Raw genomic sequence first — 19619 nt, 5'->3', positions numbered from 1 at the left:
GCTCAGTTTCACCAAATTAGCATTACTAGGTCACCAGTGGCACTGTTTGTGGAACTGGGAAAATAAAAATCTTATTCAATTTTATGCTATTTAATAATGATGGTAACGATGAACCCTGTTTTATTTCATATAAATATGCCAGATTCTTGTCCAACTAATATTTTCCAATCTTCTTTTTTTTCCCCATTTTCCTGATGATCATCAACATATGAGCTAAAATGGAATGAAGACGTTATAGAAGAAAGTAAGTATTAAGATCAAGGGTCATGAGTATTTGCTCTTGCACTAAACCTGAAAGGAAATCTTCCATAAAGGATTTTTTTCCTGAAAGGCCAGTGGGAAGCTAACAGGAGCATTAAGATGGAAGATAGGACACCTATAAAAAGTTATGTTTCAAAAGAAGGATATGGGAAGAAAGGGAAGTGGGGAAGGAAATGGTATTTTAAACCATATTGAAATAAGAAGCAAGTTTCCTAACTCTGAAAGCCTTAATGAGTCCCCTTTTAAAACTTAAGCAAAATGGATTAATCCCAAAACGTTGCGTTAAATTTGCCACAGTTCCTGCCCTTCTATTTGTGTGGGTAGGAGTTTCACAAAAGACCTCAGTAATAACAATCATAAAACAAGGACAGCAGCCCAACACACAGTGAACAACCCATCAGTAATAAACTGGAGCGTGTAGCTTGGAGCCACTCTCCAATAACAAATTAGTTAGTGTGCGCGGCCCAGCGCCGAAGGACAACCCAACAATAACAAACCAGTGTGTGCAACCCAAAGCACTCCAGAGCAACCCAACAATAACAAACCAGTTTGCATGCCTGATGGGAGAAAAGACATTCAGCAAGGAAACGGGTTTCAGTCTGAATTTTCCAAGGGGTTATTATTATTAACAACAGAGAGTTAAACTATTAATGTTTAAATTAAGAATAATACCTTCTGGAGCCCAATCCTGCTCCCATTGACTTTAATGGAACTAGGACTGGACCCAAAGTACCCTTAAGGGATTTAGCCAGTGAGGAGAACAAACTTTTACCTGTAACTAATGAGCCCACCATGGCAAATGGAAATTTGTCCATCTCCGCTGGATAATGTGAGCTGGTCTTTATGGAGAAATGGAAACTGTTTTAAGTCCTGGCACCAGGACTGTGCCTGTGGTAACCAGCTCAGAGGCTACTGAGCTGGATTGGGGTTAGATCACCTAAAGCAAGGATGCCTTTTCACCTTGCTGTTTTCCTACTATGACGAAATTCCCAGACAGGTCTTCAGATGGGATAAAAAGAGGCTAGATCCTCTACGCAGCCGACATAAATCATGCCTTATTGCATGAACCCCCTTCCAGCATTCCTTCACGAACACACACACACTCCCCATTATACACATTATGGTGTAAATATATTATGGTTACATTTTCAAGTCCAAATCCATCATCTGGGCCTCTCTGTGCAGAAACCCTCCCCGTCAAAGCTAGCTCCCCCACATCCCACTGAGCAGTATCTGACTCCTGAGGTCCTGAGCACAGCCCCGAAAGCTCAGACTCAGCCAGCCTCTTCGAACTTCACAGCTTGAGCTCATCTCCGATACAGTTTATACCTCCCAGATGCAAGTCAACTGAAACAGCAGACGTCTATCAGAACTGATCCTTAGGAGAAGGCATGGTTAATTGGAGATAGAGTGCTATCCAGCCTGAAATATGTTCTTTAGTAAGTGAGGATGTTACCCATTCCCTTGCTGTCTTTCTTTTCTCAGTGAAAACAAGACCAGTTCCATGTCTTCCCCTAGACGCATGTCTCAGAAATAGCCCCCATTGTGAGACTGGGATTCACGGGGAAGAGGGTGGATGGACCCACCCAGAGATGCAGGAGCAGATCCAGCATCCCATGACTGTCCTCTGTCCAACATGGCCATTCTCTTGTCTCGATATCTTCTGATCAAGGGAAAGCACCTTCATAAAGAGGACATTCTGCTGATAAAGAAAATGGAGAGATCTGGATTACTAAGGCAAGGTAAATTCTGCAGAAATTATGTGAGAGCTTTCTTCTTGCTCTTGAAAGACATAATCCCTAATGTTATAAACTGTGGTTTGGCTCCCCTGTCGATTTTGCCCATTGTGATTACTGCAGAGTGAGTCTTGATTCGGGCTAGATTAGCTGGAACCAGAATACATCTGAAGGTGTTTGGAAATTACTTTCAATCTTCAACACTCCAGAGACCTGGCTGGGAATGTAGCAAATAGATCAAGGAAATTAAAAGGAACATTGAGGTCACTAGTAGAGGTCAGGCGAGAAAAAGAAGAGTTGACCCTGATTAATCAGAAACACGATGCTGTTGAGAAGCGAAAATATTTTGGGGTTTAGACTCCTGGCAAACAACAGCAAAATACCAACAACTGCCATTGGCTGGATTTTTTCCTTCCAACCAAACCAGAGGAAATTCCTAAACTGACAACGAACAGGAACAATGAGTGAGTCAGTACCCTCAATGCCAGAAATTCTCTGGATTTCCTAGCCAGACTGATGTCTTTGGAAGGTCATAGTGATACAGAGATACATTTCTGTAAAACTTGGGGGTTGAAGATAAGCCAAGCCGAGATGCAGATAATGAATGCAGAAATATTCCAGCTACACATAAAACACCATATTTTTGAAGAAAGGGAAGACGTGCTTTCTCTCTTGTTCTTCTGTAAATTGTTTGTTCATTTATAGCATTTTGTTGCTATTAGTTTTAGGTGAAAGGTGCTCAGATGCTGCCTCCGATGACAACCCTGCAAACCACCCCAAAAGAGCTGTGAGAGGATAATGCTAAGAACTCCTGACTACTGTTACTTTTAACCCATCTAGTCTGATCCCAAGAAGATTTTTTTTCAGTTTCTCAAACGGGGTCCTGGCAATATCTGACACCAAAGATGTGTAAGAGCCAGAGGTAATGTTAATATTACTTTTTTCCAAGAGTGCATATGCCTTGCTGTGCTATGTCCTAGATTTATTCAAGCTTACCTCTAATACTCATCAACATAATTGTGGACACAGGATTGGAGTGTAGGGTTATTCTTGAAACCAGATCGAGCACAATCGCACGTAAAAGTGAGTCTAACCAGTATAATTGGCAGCAGGGGTTCAAAATTCAGCCTGCTAGTGACTCGTGTTGAGTTCGGGTGGACCAGTTGACCTGCTGCACCTAAGGAAGGCACAGATACACGTTGACATACTGACACCAGCTCATTAAGTGCTCTGTAAGTGATGTAAGCGAGGCAGAAGTGGGCAGCCAGAGGAGAATGTGATCTTTAAATCCCAATGGGAGTCTGTCCTCTAGGCAAAAAGTTGTTATTTTCACCATACGTTACTCATCTGTTTACTTGCTATTAATTTAAGTAGAAAACTATGAGCATTATCTGTGGGACTTTTTTTTCCTCTGGAAGCTGTAAAGTCCCCAAAATCCCAGCTCCCAGTCCTGATCTCACACTGTTAATACCATTACTAAACACACACATGATAGACAGAAGCTCTGAAGATATCCAGACGCACAAAGCAGATACCCAACGCGATATTATTCCTGCCATGCCACGAATCTTCTTGCTGTCAGTGAGTATCAATGGAGAAGTGACCTCCTTGCAATGCGAACACAACCAGAAACCACAGCCCCCAGGCCCTTTTTCGAACCCAAGTTTCCTAATCTCACACTACTGTACCAAACACACAAATATGCAACAATGGATGGAAAGAAAATAAGGCGTCTCTCTATGCGAAAGTTGGATGAGAAAGGAATGGCTGGAAAACCTAAATTGTAGTACAAGAACATTCCAGCTTGGGGATCTGATGACACTGGAGCTGAGCTCTGCTCCTGCGGTTTGCAGTACCACCAGGCTGGATAACCTTGCTCTGAAGCAGCTTCATCCGTGTTATCTGTGCAGGTTATTTTTCTCTGCCGCAAGCAGAGCAGCTACTGTTATCGTTAGATAAAGATGAAAAGTTAACCTGGGAAAAACAAGGCGTTTTTATTATTATTATTTGTTTATATCTAAAATTTCAAAGGGTACAGTGGGAGCCGAAGATATCCTCTGGAATACACTGTCAGGAACTGCGAGTTGATACAGATGTACTGATTTAATCAGCCTGTATGACACCATTTATTTGTGCAAAACATCTGTGACAAAAATGTGGTACTTTGAAGGCACAGTGATACGCGCCCGCTCTTGTCTTGCACGTGAAAACGCGTGATAAGAGCATCCACGTAACGTGGAAGGGTCAATTTTAGCGTGTATTTTTTTATGTATCACCTATATGCACGTCATGCAGGGTAGTTCAAAGCCCAGGGAGGCCATAAAAGCCTTTTCAAGGACTGCAGTAAATTTCAGATTTGAATTCAAAATTGCGATCCAGCACACCGGGTTGAAGCGGGCAAAGAAACTGGAAAGCACAAATGTAAAAAAGAGGAAAAGATAAAGAGTGTGTTTTTCTGATATATATTAGATATAAATTAAAGAGCTTTATAGTCCACGGGAAGGTAAAATTTGTCTGCAAATTTAAAAGATTGCGTGATTGAGGAGATTATGGGATTGTCATCTCTTAAACAACGGTATGAGAAAATATTTGGAGTTCATACGTACATCAGCAAAAGTTTACATGATAAATCAGTAGCTTGAGTGCTTCCAGAATACTAGTACATATGAATGTGTTGAAACTATTGTTTCTGTTGTCTTTTTAATGCTACTGGGAAGCTTTTTGTGGTGAAGCAATAGAGTCATTGCCAGCTACATTATTACAGTCTCAGTCTAACATCTGCAATTACTATGGAGCAAACGGTTCGCATCCCATATGAAATATAAAAAAAAATGAGGAACAGATTTCACTATTATTCTCTCTCTCTGCGAATTCTGTGACATTTTTTACTGTTTAATCGTGCCTGGGCAGTTTAAAGGTCTGGGAGAAAAGGAAGCCAAAGTGCTCATTTACAATTAGTGATGGCAAAACATCAAAAAAAAAAAAAAAAAAGGGAAGAATTTGGTGGTTCAGAAAAATGTCAGAAGAGTTCAGATGATTATCAGAAATCTGTTGAAATTCTCTCTAGAAATCAGATTGAAACACAATGAAAGGGGGCCCTTATACTGTGTTTTCTGCAAATGCTTCTGAAAAGGTCCTGACCTGAACGTGTCACCTCGTTTTTTTAAATCCCTTGATTGTATTCCCCTTCTCTATCCCATTCAACTCCAGGGGCTAGTTCTTCCCTTCCATGCAGTTCACAGCCTGGCACTCTCGTGTCTCTCATGATCAAGCACCCACTGCTACAGCCACCCACTCTTAACAGCACCATCCATCACCCCACTTCTTGCATTTTCTTTCTCATACCCTGTTCCTCAGAGCTGGGAGGAGATTCTGCCATAAATATCCATCCAGCTAGCGTACTTCCTTTCTTCAAAGCTCTCCTTTAACATTTTCTTCTACCGCAGTGCCTACAAAGAACAATAAAATCCATAAAAAGTTGGGCTTCCTGGAGTGAGGAAATAATTTTGCCAATATTTCTGACCAATACTGACTTGCCTCTTTCTCTGCTCAAGCCGTCTTTGAAGGAAGCCCTTCGGTGGGGTTGCTCGGAGAGCAAAGGACACTGAGTATGCCAAAAACTCATCCTTTGCCCTATTTAAAGTGCCTTTAGGATGGGCTGTGGAGCACAAGGTGTCCGAGAAGCTGGACCTCGTGATTAAGTCCTCATCGTTGCTGGGATGGTTTGGACCATTCAGCGAGAGACATGGTGCTCATACTCACTTCTTCTGGCACAGCGTGGCCTTGAGGCAAGGTTTAATTTGTGGGAAAGCCTTAGCCAACTAGGGTGGATTCCAGCCTTTTAAAAAATATATGAAAATACTGCTTTTATGGAGCTGCCAAGATATGTGTTTCTTCTGAGTTGCCATCGCAACCCCGGATAGGCAATAGACAGCAAGCCCTCTACGTGATGCAGTAAGCCCCGATTCCGTGCTGGATGTTTCTAATGCCAAAAGCTACTCTGAAGTAGCCAGTGCAGGCCTCAATGCGCACAGGATTTCCAAAACGCTTTCACATCTTCCAAGCACTATGCAAACAGGAGCTAATTAAACTTTAATTAGTGTCTTGACAGGCAAAAGTTTTCTCATTTTGCTTTTTGCTGATGCTCATTCATCGGCAATGGAAATCACCTAAGACCCCAACCAAAACACTCTCAGGGTAAACAGGATCTGATTTGCTGCATACATTTAGCTAAGAGCTGAGTGAACACTTTTTTGTAAATGTATTTACTTACCTTTTTTTAAAAAATATTATTTCCTTTTTTTTTTTTTTTTTCCCCCTGCACAAAGATAAATAAATAACAAGCTGGAACGAAATGACAGAATATATGTAAAACAGAGGGGAAAGGTTAAATACCAAAGTGAAATTGGGCATTAAAACAAAAGTCCATTCTCAGGGTGTAAACGAAGTGTCCAATCCTTTCATCAAAAGTGTTTACAGCTTATTTTTGTAATATGAGTCTAAGTGGATAACAGCACACAGTCTGGGTCTGTGCATAAATACGTTCCTGTTTGTGATTTTAAAAACCATAACATTCTTTGAAATATGACAATCCTGAGTCTTGATACAATCCATATTATCGAACGGATGCCAGCTACCTATGTGTACTTGATTAGCTTGCAGCAATTCAGGGATTTGATAAAGACCTGTCTTGAGAGCATAGCCTTCGTAAGGTGGTGATGAAATGACACAAACTGTGCGGTGATTCAAAAAGGTGCTGAGTGCTTCCTCCTTGCCTGCTTAAGCTTCAATGGAAATGCTCAGTCTTCAGGTTCTTTGGCAAATCACGTCATTTAAGAACAAAGAGATGATTTTCAGAAGCAAGCAGTGACTTAGAAACTCAAGACTCTCAAAGTAAAATACTGATCCTGCTGATATTAGCAAGAAAAGGTCCTGGTACCTGGAGGAGCTCCAAGATTTCTGCTTTTTCTTTGTATCCAACATCACAGTCCTAAGAATCTTCTTTCACTTGTTCATGGCCGACATCAAATTGTAGCACAACAGATTTGTTGAAGTCCTCTCCTTCGGTCTGGTTCCTGTTGGAAGAGAAACCCCCAAGAACACCTCAATTAGACGATCTTATGCCCTGCAAGAGACACAGCACACCATGACCCACGCTGTAGCATAGATGTACTTGCTCTCTGACTCCTGTCGTGGAAGTGGTTTTATGTTAGGAACATGGGCCCCAGTGCCAGGTGGGAAGTCCATGTTATGTTGTCTCCTCCCAGCTCTTCATGGCTTCCAGTAAGAGAGCTAGACCATCCGGCAGTGTGGACGTACCACAGTACATGTAGACTCCACCTGCGGTTTGGGTGTACCACAAAGACAACATGGGAATTGGTACCCACGTTGGGCACCTCGTTTGGAATTCTGGTCAAAAATCACTTTGAGAAAACTAAACTTGGACCAGCGTGTCCTCTATCACCTGGTGTTTGTGCTGGGAGTGTAGCTGATGCTCCTTCCCTGTTTTATCACACCTCTCGTGTTCTCCCAACTACAGCACATCGGCGGTGTGTTCTGGCAGAGTTTGCCAGGAAATATTTTGAAACCCTAGAAGGAGGGAGGATGCAGCCATAAGCTCTCAGAAACCCATGCTCATTTGTGACTGAGAGCTTTTTGGATGCACGCACTACATTTTTAATAACGAGAACACTGGCAGAACTTCCTGAAATCGTTGGTCTCCTGCACCAGGAAACAAAGAGCCAAACCCTTTCCATTGAGTTTGCTGTCAATTGTTCTTGCTTCTTGCTTTGCTGCAAGCCAATATCTTCAATAACTCATATCCAAGCAGTTTTTTCACATCTCCTTGGTGTTTTGTTTAGACCAATTTGTACAAAAAGTTGTGCAAATTCTGATCAAGTTTACCATCAGGAACAACTCCTGTTATTCATTCAACATTTTCCTTTGTTTAATTTAATCTGATTTCTCCTAAATCTCTTCTTAGGCCAATCAACCAATTTTTTTTCCTTTCCTAGTGGTTTATAGCCCTCATACACATGCAGACAGTTATCATATTCCTAGTCATAATTTGGCCAATTTACACATATTTAGATCTTTTAATCTTTTCTTCTAAGCCAGTTCTATTTGGCTCTTCATCATTTTTATTACTTTTTTTTTTTTTTCTACGTTTTCCTTTTTCCCCCTGCTCTGAGCAATGTTGTTGATACCTTGCTGAGGTTCCCTGAATGGAATAGCATTCAAGAAATTACACAATCACCATTATCACACTTTAGAAAACTCTTATCTCTCTGGGCTATTAAGCTTCATCTCTCTTTATGGAGTCCCCATAAGTGACAAATTTTCCACTGCCGTATCATACAGCCAGCAGAGATCAAACGTTCTGCCCTGTTGGTGGTCACATATAGTGACCCCCACATGCCTGTAGACTCTTTTTGCTGGAGATTACTTAGTCTGAGTTACTGAGGACTTGCCAGTAGTTCAGCTCCAGTCTTTTTCACAAGTGTTTTCCATCCATCTGCAAATGCAATGAACATTTTATTTGCTGTGTCTTCCAGTTTATTAATGAAGAAATTAGATAAAGTTAGGCTCAACTGCTTTTCCTCTCCCATCAGAACCTCCTTCATCTTCTCAAACCTGATGATATATCAAAATTCATCCTAGCTTATGGTATTTCAGCCAACGCAGTGACCACAGGCAAGTACTTATATCCAGGCCAGATTGAGTCAATCTTTCAAATAAGATTTTATGAGACTATCAAATGCTTCATTAAAAGACAGAGATATTTGCCCAGAACTCAATATAGCTATTTTAAACTTCCTGGGCAGGCAATCAAAGCTGTCACTAGAGTGTCAATACCTCTTATGGAAGTCTTCTGCTAGTTTAGAGTCAAAAGTAATGTTTTTAAACTAGCTTTCCTCCCTGCTGAAAGACTCTGAGCTCTGACTGCTGTATCAGCACATCAGATTTGTTTAGTAGTAGGAGACCTTGACTGGACAGACCTTGACTGTGATATTCAGATGCAAAGGCAAAGTGAGCCTAGACACCACATCAGTCAGTGTCCTGCTGTGCTTTAGCTAGATTACCTTGTCTCTTGGCTGCTCTGCCACAGGCATGTGGTGAGAAGACCGGCATAGGACATTGATGTCCACCCATACAGACATGCACAGCACCTGCGGGTTGCTTTGGGTCACCTTAGCATATTGCAAAGGAAACCAGGAACTGGGAAAGGAGGAGTCCAAGACCTGAGGCCACTATGTGTTGGCTTGTCATCACCTGACTTAATAGTTAACATTATTATTAGATTCAAAAGACAGCATAAGGAATGCATTTGTCTGGAATTATTTATCACTTCAAAGCCTAGGCTTACAAGAAGAAGGTCAGACTAGAAGTCCATGCCAAATAACCTCCTATCTGCAACCGTAACGAGAGCCCAGGAAAGAGTACAAATGTAGGTCAGTTCTACAGAGATACTTCCCCAGAACACTTGCCCAACCTACAGTGGTTTCTGGCTCAGGCACTTTCTGAACCAGACGTGGCGTCTTTCTGTTTAATACAGAACCCAGATGGATTTTAAAAACCTCTGATGGGTTTTTCTTTCATGAATGTGTCCAGTAAACTTTTAGCACTCTCAGCATCCTGTGGCAAGGAGTTCCATAAGATGGCTAAGCATGGTGTCGAGAAGGGTTGCTCCTTCTCGTTTTAAACTGCCAGCTACCAGCTTAATTCCATGCTTCTGAGTTTTTGTATTAGAGGAAAAGACAGTGAACAGCTGCTTGCTGTTCTCTCCTTGTCACTCATAATTCCTGAGAACTCCATCATATCATCTCAGTCGTCTCTTTTCTGCCTCAAGAAAACCAGTCCATTTAATTGTTCTTGCACTGAAGCCTAGGTCTTTAATTATCCCCTGCACCCTCCTCTAAGCATGTTCCAGTTTGACTAGTTCCTTTAGGAGCTCAAAGATTTCAGGCATTTCAGGTGAAGATGCACCTAAGATTTATAAAATAACTCCACTTTTTTTTTTTTTTTATAATATTCTTCATTTCTTTCTTAATAATTTCTGACATTCACTTTGCTTTCTGAGCTGCAGATAGAATCTGTTTCACAGGATAATCAGTTTTGTAGGATTCTCTGTTATAGCTCTAACTCTTCTCAATTATTAGAGTCAGTTTAGAGCATAACAGAGTTAGAATTAGAGTAGAGGATTTCCAGGACCCTCCTCCCCCCTGTACATTACTTGACATTTATCTACCCTGAATTTTACCTGATGTTTCCTCGCTCAGCCATGTACTTCCAGATAGATTTTTGGCATCTCATCACAGTCAGCCTTCATCTTTCACCCCTCAATAATTTAGTACTATCAGCAGCATGCTCTCATCAGTCTATCTCCATTCTTGTATTATGATTTCTTTTCATATTTTTCCTAGGATTGATGCTGGGTCCCAATCTATCTGTCGAGTGGAGTGACCCATACAGATCTAGAGCACTAGTGACTGCTGAAACGTCTTGGAAAGCATCTTGCCCTGCTAGGATGAGTGATGTGGGAAGAGAAGTAGAAAGAAATTTCCTCTTATTCCTGGAAATAAATTACAATTGTTCTTAAAGCCTGCAGACGTCTGGCTATTACATCATCCAAGGCTCTGGTGTTTCTAGCTAACAATCACTAACAAAGGAGATGCGTTTCCTTCAAGGAATTTCACCATTTACACATCTGATGTTAATTCTTGTTGGGCCAAAACAAGAATAGGAATAAGTGACTTTTTCAGTTTATGTTTACTTTTTCCCAGGCCACAAAACATCCATTGACTATGAAACTTAAATTTACTGCATAACAAATGCCTGCTTTCGTAATAAGTTAATAAAGCTGTTTCATAAATAACAGCATGAGAAGCTACAGATGCTGACCTAAGAAAAAATACTAAATACAAGCAACATTCGGTTTTAATCTGTTTCTTTATTAAATATTTATCACAGCATCTGAGAACTGAAGATATTGGTTTCTCCCCAGTTGGTCACTCTGCGATGCTGAAGTCAGAAAAGAGATGGCAAGAGGGATATCTCTTGCCTCCTGGGAGTTATAAATTGCACTTTGAGACTGTAATTTGGTTGTTTGCCTCTATTTCCCCATCCCTGAAACAGGGAGGGTATCTCCTTGCTCACTTACGTGACAGAAAGTATTAATTTAGACAGCACAGTGGAAAACACAGAAACCTTGGTCAACAGTAGCCCTGCCTAAGCTTGGTGGTTATAAATAAAATGAGCCAGGAGCAAATCCCTGGCCCTGGGGTGGCACGGCTTGCAGCCCCATAGCATCCTCATAGCACAGCATAGCATGACATAGCATCCTGCGCTAACTTCATGAAGTTCAAGAAGGCCAAGTGCAAGGTCCTGCACATGGGTCAGGGCAATCCCAAGCACAAGCACAGACTGGACGGAGAATGAATGGAGAGCAGCACGGAGGAGAAGGACTTGGATGTGTTGGTTGATGAGAAGCTCAACACGAGCTGGCAATGTGCGCTGGCAGCCCAGAAAGCCAGCTGTGTCCTGGGCTGCATCCAAAGCAACGTGGGCAGCAGGTCCAGGGAGGGGATTCTGCCCATCCGCTCTGCTCTCATGAGACCCCACCTGGAATACTGTGTTCAGTTCCGGGGTCCCCAACATCAGAAGGACATGGAGCTGCTGGAGTGGGTCCAGAGGAGGCCACAAAGATGATCCGAGGGTTGAAGCACCTCTGCTATGGAGACAGGCTGAGAGTTGGGCCTGGAGAAGAGAAGACTCCGGGGAGACCTTCCAGCAGCCTTCCAGTACCTAAAGGGGCTACAAGAAAGCTGGAGAGGGACTTTTTACAAGGGCATGTAGTGATAGGAGAAGGGGCAATGGCTTTAAACTGAAAGAGAGTGGACTTATATAGATATAAGTAGATATAAGAAACAAATTTTGTACAAGAGTAGCAAAACACCGGCACAGGTTGCCCAGAGAAGTTGTGGCTGCCCCATCCCTGGAGGTGTTCAGGACCAGGTTGGAAGGGGCTTTGGGCAACCTGGTGTAGTGGAGGGTGTCTCTGCCCGTGGTAGGGGGATTGGAGCTGGAACTAGATGCTGTTGAAGGTCTGTTCCAAGCCAAACCATTCTGTGATTCTATGATTCTATCCAGGCCATTGGGACGGTCCCTGGGATGCAGGCACTGCCTGGGAGCACTGCTCAGACCCACGTGTCAGCTCACCTCACCCTGCGCGTCGGTCGCGGTGGATTTTCTTGACGGGCAGAACGCGTGGCTGAGCAAACATGCACGTTGGGCCAGGAAGGGGAATAAAACACGATGCTGATCACTATCTAAATATTATCCCTTTTGAAGCGAGCAGGTCTGTGTTTGGGGAGGATGGGATACTCTTTTCTCACAGCTTGATGCACATCATGAGCTATTTTGTGTTCTTGCTGTTGTGGACATTATTTCACTATGGCCTATTGCAAAGGGCTGAAGAAGGTAAAGGGCAGGGGAAGGTGTTAGGGCATGGATGCTCCATGGTCTGCAGCCTGCTGTCTGCCTGGAAAATGCCTATGCTGTGGCATACCACAGCCATCAGCTGTCTTCCCATGCAACTGCTGGGTGGGGAAGGCAGGAGGGTCAGGCTGTCTTTGGTGTCCCCTTCTGCACTGCCCCTGGCCAGGCAGCACCAAGGGGGGTCCCGCAGGCAGCAAAAGGGTGCAGGTGGGATAACCATCCTGGAGAAGTCTCTCCGCAGTGCACCGTCCCTCCTCACTCCTTTGTTGAGTTTGAAAGGCTGAGATTTGAGCTTTGTTTCTGCCTGGGAATGTTTTATTCTTTCCCTTTCTCCTTATTCTCCGGACAGTAAAGTAATAAATTCAGGACAAGTGGACTTGTACACGTGAGGAGTCTCGTCAATGTTGTAGTCAATCCCCGCCACACATGCGCAGTGTCCTGTATTTAAAGGATGTGTTTGGAAGTCGGCCTGCCTTTTTCTACTCTTTATTCAGTTTCTCTCCTTTTTCCCTCAGCATCTGTTCCAGGGAAAAGTCAGTGGGTGTCAGTGTCACTCAGGATCAGGCCGGGACAAGCAGGGCTCTCCTACGTCAGTGCTTTTCAGGGATTTACTGCATTTGGATGCAGCCCGGAGTCAGAGATGTGGGAAGAATTGTTCTTCTGCATCTTCTCCTTGTGCTGCTAAGATAGAAACCAGAAAGCATCGGCTCGCAGTAAATTCACAGATGTGTTAAGTAACACACAATGGAGGTCCTTTCAGCAAACTGTCAAAAGGAAAAGACTACGCTGGGAGTAGGAAAGGGCAGGCTGCCTCTCCGCCGAATTTGGCAGATTGGATTGTACATCTGCTCCCCAAACCTATTACAACCTCATTTATCTGCATCATCCCCATCCCCTGCCCTGCCTCTACCGCAGACAGTGGCTGTGCTAAGGCACACGTAAGGATAAGGAGCTGCAGCCTCTCCAGGGGTGCTGGAGCTGCAATAACAACGTCAGTGCTGAGGAAGGTTTCGGAGAGTTTCAGGATTTTGGCAGGTACTGTAACAAAAAGGAGGGAAGCTTTCGGCTCATGCAAGGATCGTTTTCTTAACCACAAATAAATCAGATACTTGGCATTTTCTGAGTTGCCGCCCTCCAGAAAGAACAACATATGACTGGCTGTGTCAGGATCAAGTGTAATGGATAAAGTGAAGAAAAAGGACATATCTATGGCCCCAAGCCTGCAGTGTGCATTTCCATGCCATGCTGGAGACTTGGGCTGGTATGTCCTCAGCAGAGCTACTGAAAGATATGCTTTTTAAGGCCAGAGATCATTTTCTTCTGAATATGAAAAAACAGAGACAAAAAGGTCTTTATTTACAAGTGTTAGAGCAGAGATGTTGCAAACTGCATACCCGAGCCAGCAAAGATTTCTGTGCTGGGGTGGGAGCTGAGTGGGAAGTCAGTGGTACTGGGTGTGCTATTGGAATGGTCCACCACACTTTGTTCCTGACATTTCTGACCTCTTCTGCAGTCTTTGCCACTGGGAGCCTGTGAATTATACCAGCATCAACCTGTAGAAAAGAAGACAAACAAAGCAGAATCCAGCTTTAAACTTCCCATATGAGCCTGATGCTCAACCATCTCTTCAAATGACATTTTGGGGTGGCCCACCTAACTGGGAAAGTTATGGGGCACAGATCAGGGAGAGAAGTGCTGCAGTGCCAGCTGCCCTTTGCACAAGCAGCAATAAGACCCTCTGTGTATCCCCAGATGTCCAGGCTGACAAGCCCAGAAGCTTTCTGGCTCATAGATGGCGTTACCTATAGCATGTGCAAAGAAGTGCACCCACCAATTCCCTTTTGGGGCATTTAAACAGGAGTCATGTTTTCAAAGCTTTCTGTCTGAAAAATAACCTGGAAGAGGTTTCTTATAGGAATGAAACGCCATAACAGGAGCTTTCCTCCCATTATTCCTACATACTGGGACAACAAAGCTGTCTAGCTGGGAGCCTTGGCACTTCGCTTCCTTCTATGTAGAAATAAGGGAAAGGTTGAGAACTGAGGTTGTGAATCCCTGCTGTACCCCTGCAGAGTAATAATAGCAGCATCAGCAATAGCTCTTAAATCAGGAGGACTCGCTGCAGCCTGCTCCCACGAGGCTTGCATGACAGCATTGAACGTTCACGGGAATGACATGTTCCCAGCAAGAACACTCTCATTTGCATTATGGCAGGACATGGAGACCCAAGTCAGATTTTAAGTGTTGAGCAAACCTGATGTGACAACATAGTCCTTGTTTCCATACGATGTTTAGTCTAAGCTAACCCTTTTCAGACCCTCCTCCCTGCTCCAAATGAGAGCTTTGTGAAAAGGCACGCGCAACGCAACAGCAGGGAATAAAAAGTGTAAAAGTGAAAGAAAAAAGGAGGCAAAAAGCACTTGAGCCTTCATTGACTCCAGAATTCCTGTAAACCTTCAGGTTTCTCCATTTTCTAATCAAGGTAATGAGATTTAAGGCTTCTCTGTTAATTTCCTGAATGTGGAATGAACTCTTACGTGAGTAACATCACTGTCTATTTTTGAAAATAATAAAATCAAAGTCAGGGTGAGAATTCATTCGTTTTTTTCTACGCAAGCACTATGCCAAAGCACTGTGTTTTATTAACACAAGGGTGAGAAATAAGCTGGCACATGTTGCGTTAGCCACAAAGCTGGTGGTGAGTCCAAAGTACGTGGAAGAAGATATCATTATCAGACCATATAGTCTAAACTATTCCATGGGTAACTATTCCTGATTTTACAAAATGATAAAATTAGTGTGCTTTCAGAAAGTACACTTTTTGAATCCAATTTGAAGGAGTCCAGTGTTCGGGTCCAAGTCCCTTTACAGCAGATAGAAATGACTCATTAACTACAACATGGCTCAGATGAGTCTCCTATCTGGGAAACCCCTTAAAGCAGCGATGAGATTTTACATATGTACAATCTACCAAATTAATCTGATTTATTTGTATAATTGTGTGGGTAAAAGTTGAAAAGTAAGGAAGCTGATCTGTTCTCAGGAGATAGAAAAATGAGGCAAAAACTGTATCCTAATAGAAAACAATTAATTCTCCTTGTGGGACGAACATTTTGAAACAGAGGACCAACTTAATGCACTTAATGATTTTAGGAGCACAAATCCCAGAAGAGATAATAAGACTTCACTTTTAATTTAGCTATACACCTTTAAAAATGCTTTCCCTAATTATAAAGTTGCTCTTATGGATACGAAGTGTGCACATTAGGTATACACAGAGGAATGATAATGTCCTATACTCATTAAAACAACCAGAAAATATTATGCACTTTAAAGAAATAATTTCATGTATTGTCTTTGTTTTCAGCTTGAAAGTTGCCTAGTAATCATTTTAGCTACAGGAAATTAGAAGTAAGATTTTTTTTTTCTAGGCTTTTTTGCTTTTTTGTAAAACAGAATAGAAAATTAAGATCTATATCTTTTACTGCAAGAAATATGTCATTAAATATAGTAATGTACAAATAACAGGCAACTAGAAGTAGGCTCATAATAAAATACAATGCAATGTTTCTACTCTTCAGAAATAAGTATGACGTAACATATAAAATATTTTCACTATTATTGATTTTTTTTTAAGGTCTAAACTGTGATTTTAAAGTGGATCTGATATCTGCAACCTCGACAGTAAAATAATACCTTTACTAGTGTTTGTATCACTGTACCGCACCGAGATGTTATTTTGCACCGAGGAACGTTTTATAAAGTTCAATCTCTACGTCGTGTCTGTTAATGTGTTCTGTGATTTGCAACCAATTTTGTTTTTCAGATGGAGAGTTCTGTGTTTCAGAGAAATATTTTGCCAACGTTGTTTCTCGGTTTTTAAATTCCATTTCAAAGTTAATGTATTTTTAAGGAGCGAAGCTAAAGAACAGAAATAGAACATATTTTTCGAAAACTATACAGCCTTGTATAGTTTTCATATACAGCCCTAACATTCATCATCATCTCCCTGCTGCTTTATAACCACTAATGTTATTATTCCTTTTTTTTTTTTTTTTTCTGCTAGGTAGAAATATTAATGAGATATCATTTCCCTGCTTTTGTAAAAATCTCTCTCTTGTTGCTTGTTCAGTGGATAAAAACTCACAAGGCAATAAGTAGCGAGACCACCGCTGAAACCCCACACCCTGGCTTTCAGCTCAGTAAACTCACAAAACAAGCTTCACGTTTCACCCTTGTTCCCTGCTTTTCCTTTAAGCTGCACCAAATTTCAGAAGGAAAAATCCTCCCCATCCCGCGCTTTCACCATCAAAGACTCCACTACATTACGACTGAGGCAGATCGCAAAAAAAACCCACAAACAAACACCCGAGCAAACTGATTAAAAACCAGCAAAAAAAAAAATAAAAGGTCTTAGACATCAGATTTCCTGAGTTTTTCCCCTCTCTCGCTCCACTACTTACTTGTAATTATGTCTGGGGCCATTCCTTCCTATTGCACAGGATAAACTGGAATATACTGCTCGGCAGTTTTGTCTCTAGCTCTTTAAACACGAGAGACCTTATAAGCAAACAGCTTTTTTTCTGCCTGTTATGAAATTTTAATGATCTTCTAAGGCTCTCAAAATCAAACCAACTTTCATCCCTCCCCCTGCCCCAACAACTTGGCTTCTTTGTACCTTTTGTTTCAGAACCGTGCCCAAACCAAATATACTAAACCAGGAGGGAATTATAGCTTTAAAATAGGGGTTAAAGTGCCCCTTGTTTTCCCGCGTCTCTTCCCGTTCTTGGTAAACTGTGGGATTGTGTTTGGGGAGCGTTGGAAAAAGCAGGTTGGGGAGTGGAAACCGGAGCAGAGATGCGGTCTCAGGACAGAGAGTCCTCAAAAGGGGTTTCATGGAAGGGATGAAGGTGCCAGCGCCGGCGTACGCCCAACAGCTTTGTGATGGATGTGTTTATCCCTAAAACTAAGCTCCCATTCAACGCTGCAATAGTCGGGCTCGGGCAGGCGGATGGCAGGAGAAACGCGCCGGGCGAAGCCGGCCGGTATGTTAAGGTGCCTTGTTTAAGCACTCCCTGATGTGTCAATGCCACAGCTTGTATTAAAGGTGATCTGTAGACCTTAAGGATCACCTTAAGGGATCCCAAAAGGGTTTTATTTTGCTGGGAGAGAGGACAACCTCCTTCCACAGCTTTCTCCACCCCTGGGCACGGCTGGGCTCAAAGGACCGCAATGTACTAACAGGGAAGCTACGAGGTGATGATAAATGCCCTAAATAAGTAAAATGCCTGGTTAGTCCCTGTTGCTGGAATGTGTTTTCTCAACTCAGTATTTGCCTGGAGATCACGGATAGTGCCCTAAACTCTGCCAAAAGTATCTTTGCAGTTCTTTGTCGACTCCCTTCACCTCAACACCTCGAATTTCGGAGTATTTGGTAATGGCTTCTTTAAAACACCTCCTGCTCCAGTCCTGCATTGCTCAGACGTGGGTGGAAATTGCAGCCTATCTGAGCATTCCCTAATTTATGCCAGTGCTTTTAGCCAGAGGAGCTGGCTGGGAGTCCTTAAAATGCTGTTTTGCACCCCTGAGCTACAGCAAAACAGTCATTACCTGCAGAGTTAGCAGGTTGCAGCCCAAATTGCTTCATTTCAAAATCTGACATCTTGAAGAGCACCAGCACAAAACATGACCTTACTGGAGGCTGGTAGGAGCTAACGTCACTGCAACAACATGTGGAGCCCTACCTGCTTCCAAAGACAGGTTTTGGGGATGGGTGATGTGCAATACTTCATGTAATTAGTAGAGATGTGGGAAGTGTGGCATGAATTTCACAACCTTCTAGAGCGTTGTGTTGTCTCCCGGGTGAGGAGATTCGACTTATTGCCTTGGTTGCAGAGGAGGAAGATATCTGGTGGTAGTTCCATCCCCATTTTATTGTCCCCATTAGTCCATCGTTGTATGGATGGGGAAGAAGAGAAGAAATAGCTGTAAGAATAGTCAAGGGAAAGCATTTGGGGTAAGAAGGAGAGGAAGAATCAGAGGCAGTAGGGTAGATCATGGGTTGGAAACTGGAGATTTTGGGGGTGCTCAAGAAGCCCCAGAGCATCCTGGTCTCCAACAGCTCAGGGACAGCAAGTGCTGTGCCCCTATATAGGGGGGAAGGGGCTGTACTTCCAAATTGTCCCCCTCCCCTCATTTAGCATTTAACCTACTGCAAGGGGATGGTGCACAGCTGAGCAGCGCCGAGGACTGGCCTGGGAACGGGGTCCGGGTTGGGATTCACACACATCAGTAACTCACTCCCACGGCCCTGGGCAGCATTGTTCTCTCAAAGCAGACATGTTTCCTTCCAAGTAGCAGACATGGAAAGAAAAACACACACAAAACAAATCATCTCGTCCTTCCTTCTCCGGATGGCGAGCAGCCCGCTCCCGCTTGTCACTGAGGCTTGAGGTGGACGCGATCCCTGTCTGACAGAGAAGATGAGAGGATGAAGAAGTCTCCCAAGTCCCTTTTGCCTGGAAAATCCACTCCTGAAGGTGTCTGACTCTACCAAGCTTTCTCCTCAACCTCTCCCATGCACATCTCCCTGTTACCAGCCCATCTGAGCACATCTCGAAGACAGACATGGGCTACTCAGTGGTTTTCCATGTGTCAAACTCCGTTTCTACTCTGTTGGGAAGGACCTGAATTAGCCCATGGCTCTGTCAGGCTTCCCTAATATTCACCCCAATGCCACTCCCTTCCTCTCTGTAAGGTCTGGAGCTTTCCTAACATCTTCAGGGTTTTGAGGCTGCAAGGAAAGAAACCACTGCAGAAAGAAACAGAAACAGCCACGGGCTATTGCACCCCTCCTCTCGGGCTGCATCCAGCCCTCAAGCCCTGAAGACATTGAGACACTGAGTAAAGCTCTGAAGATAGAAGGTCTTGGGTGTTTTGAAGGGGATGAACCCATCCTTTGCCATAGGATCTTCACCACTTGTTGCCCCAGCTCCCTTATCTGTCCCTCATCAGCTATTTTTTAAGCTTTCCCTCCTCACAAAATAATCAGTAAATCATAACAGGTTAAAAAAACACGGTTGGGCATCTGTCCTGCTGCTGGGGCTTTTGGCTGCTCTTAGATCA

The sequence above is a fragment of the Tauraco erythrolophus genome, chromosome 15 (assembly GCF_009769465.1).
Source record: "Tauraco erythrolophus isolate bTauEry1 chromosome 15, bTauEry1.pri, whole genome shotgun sequence".
NCBI classification, from domain to species: Eukaryota; Metazoa; Chordata; class Aves; order Musophagiformes; family Musophagidae; genus Tauraco; species Tauraco erythrolophus.
Note: the sequence above shows the minus strand (reverse complement) of the source record.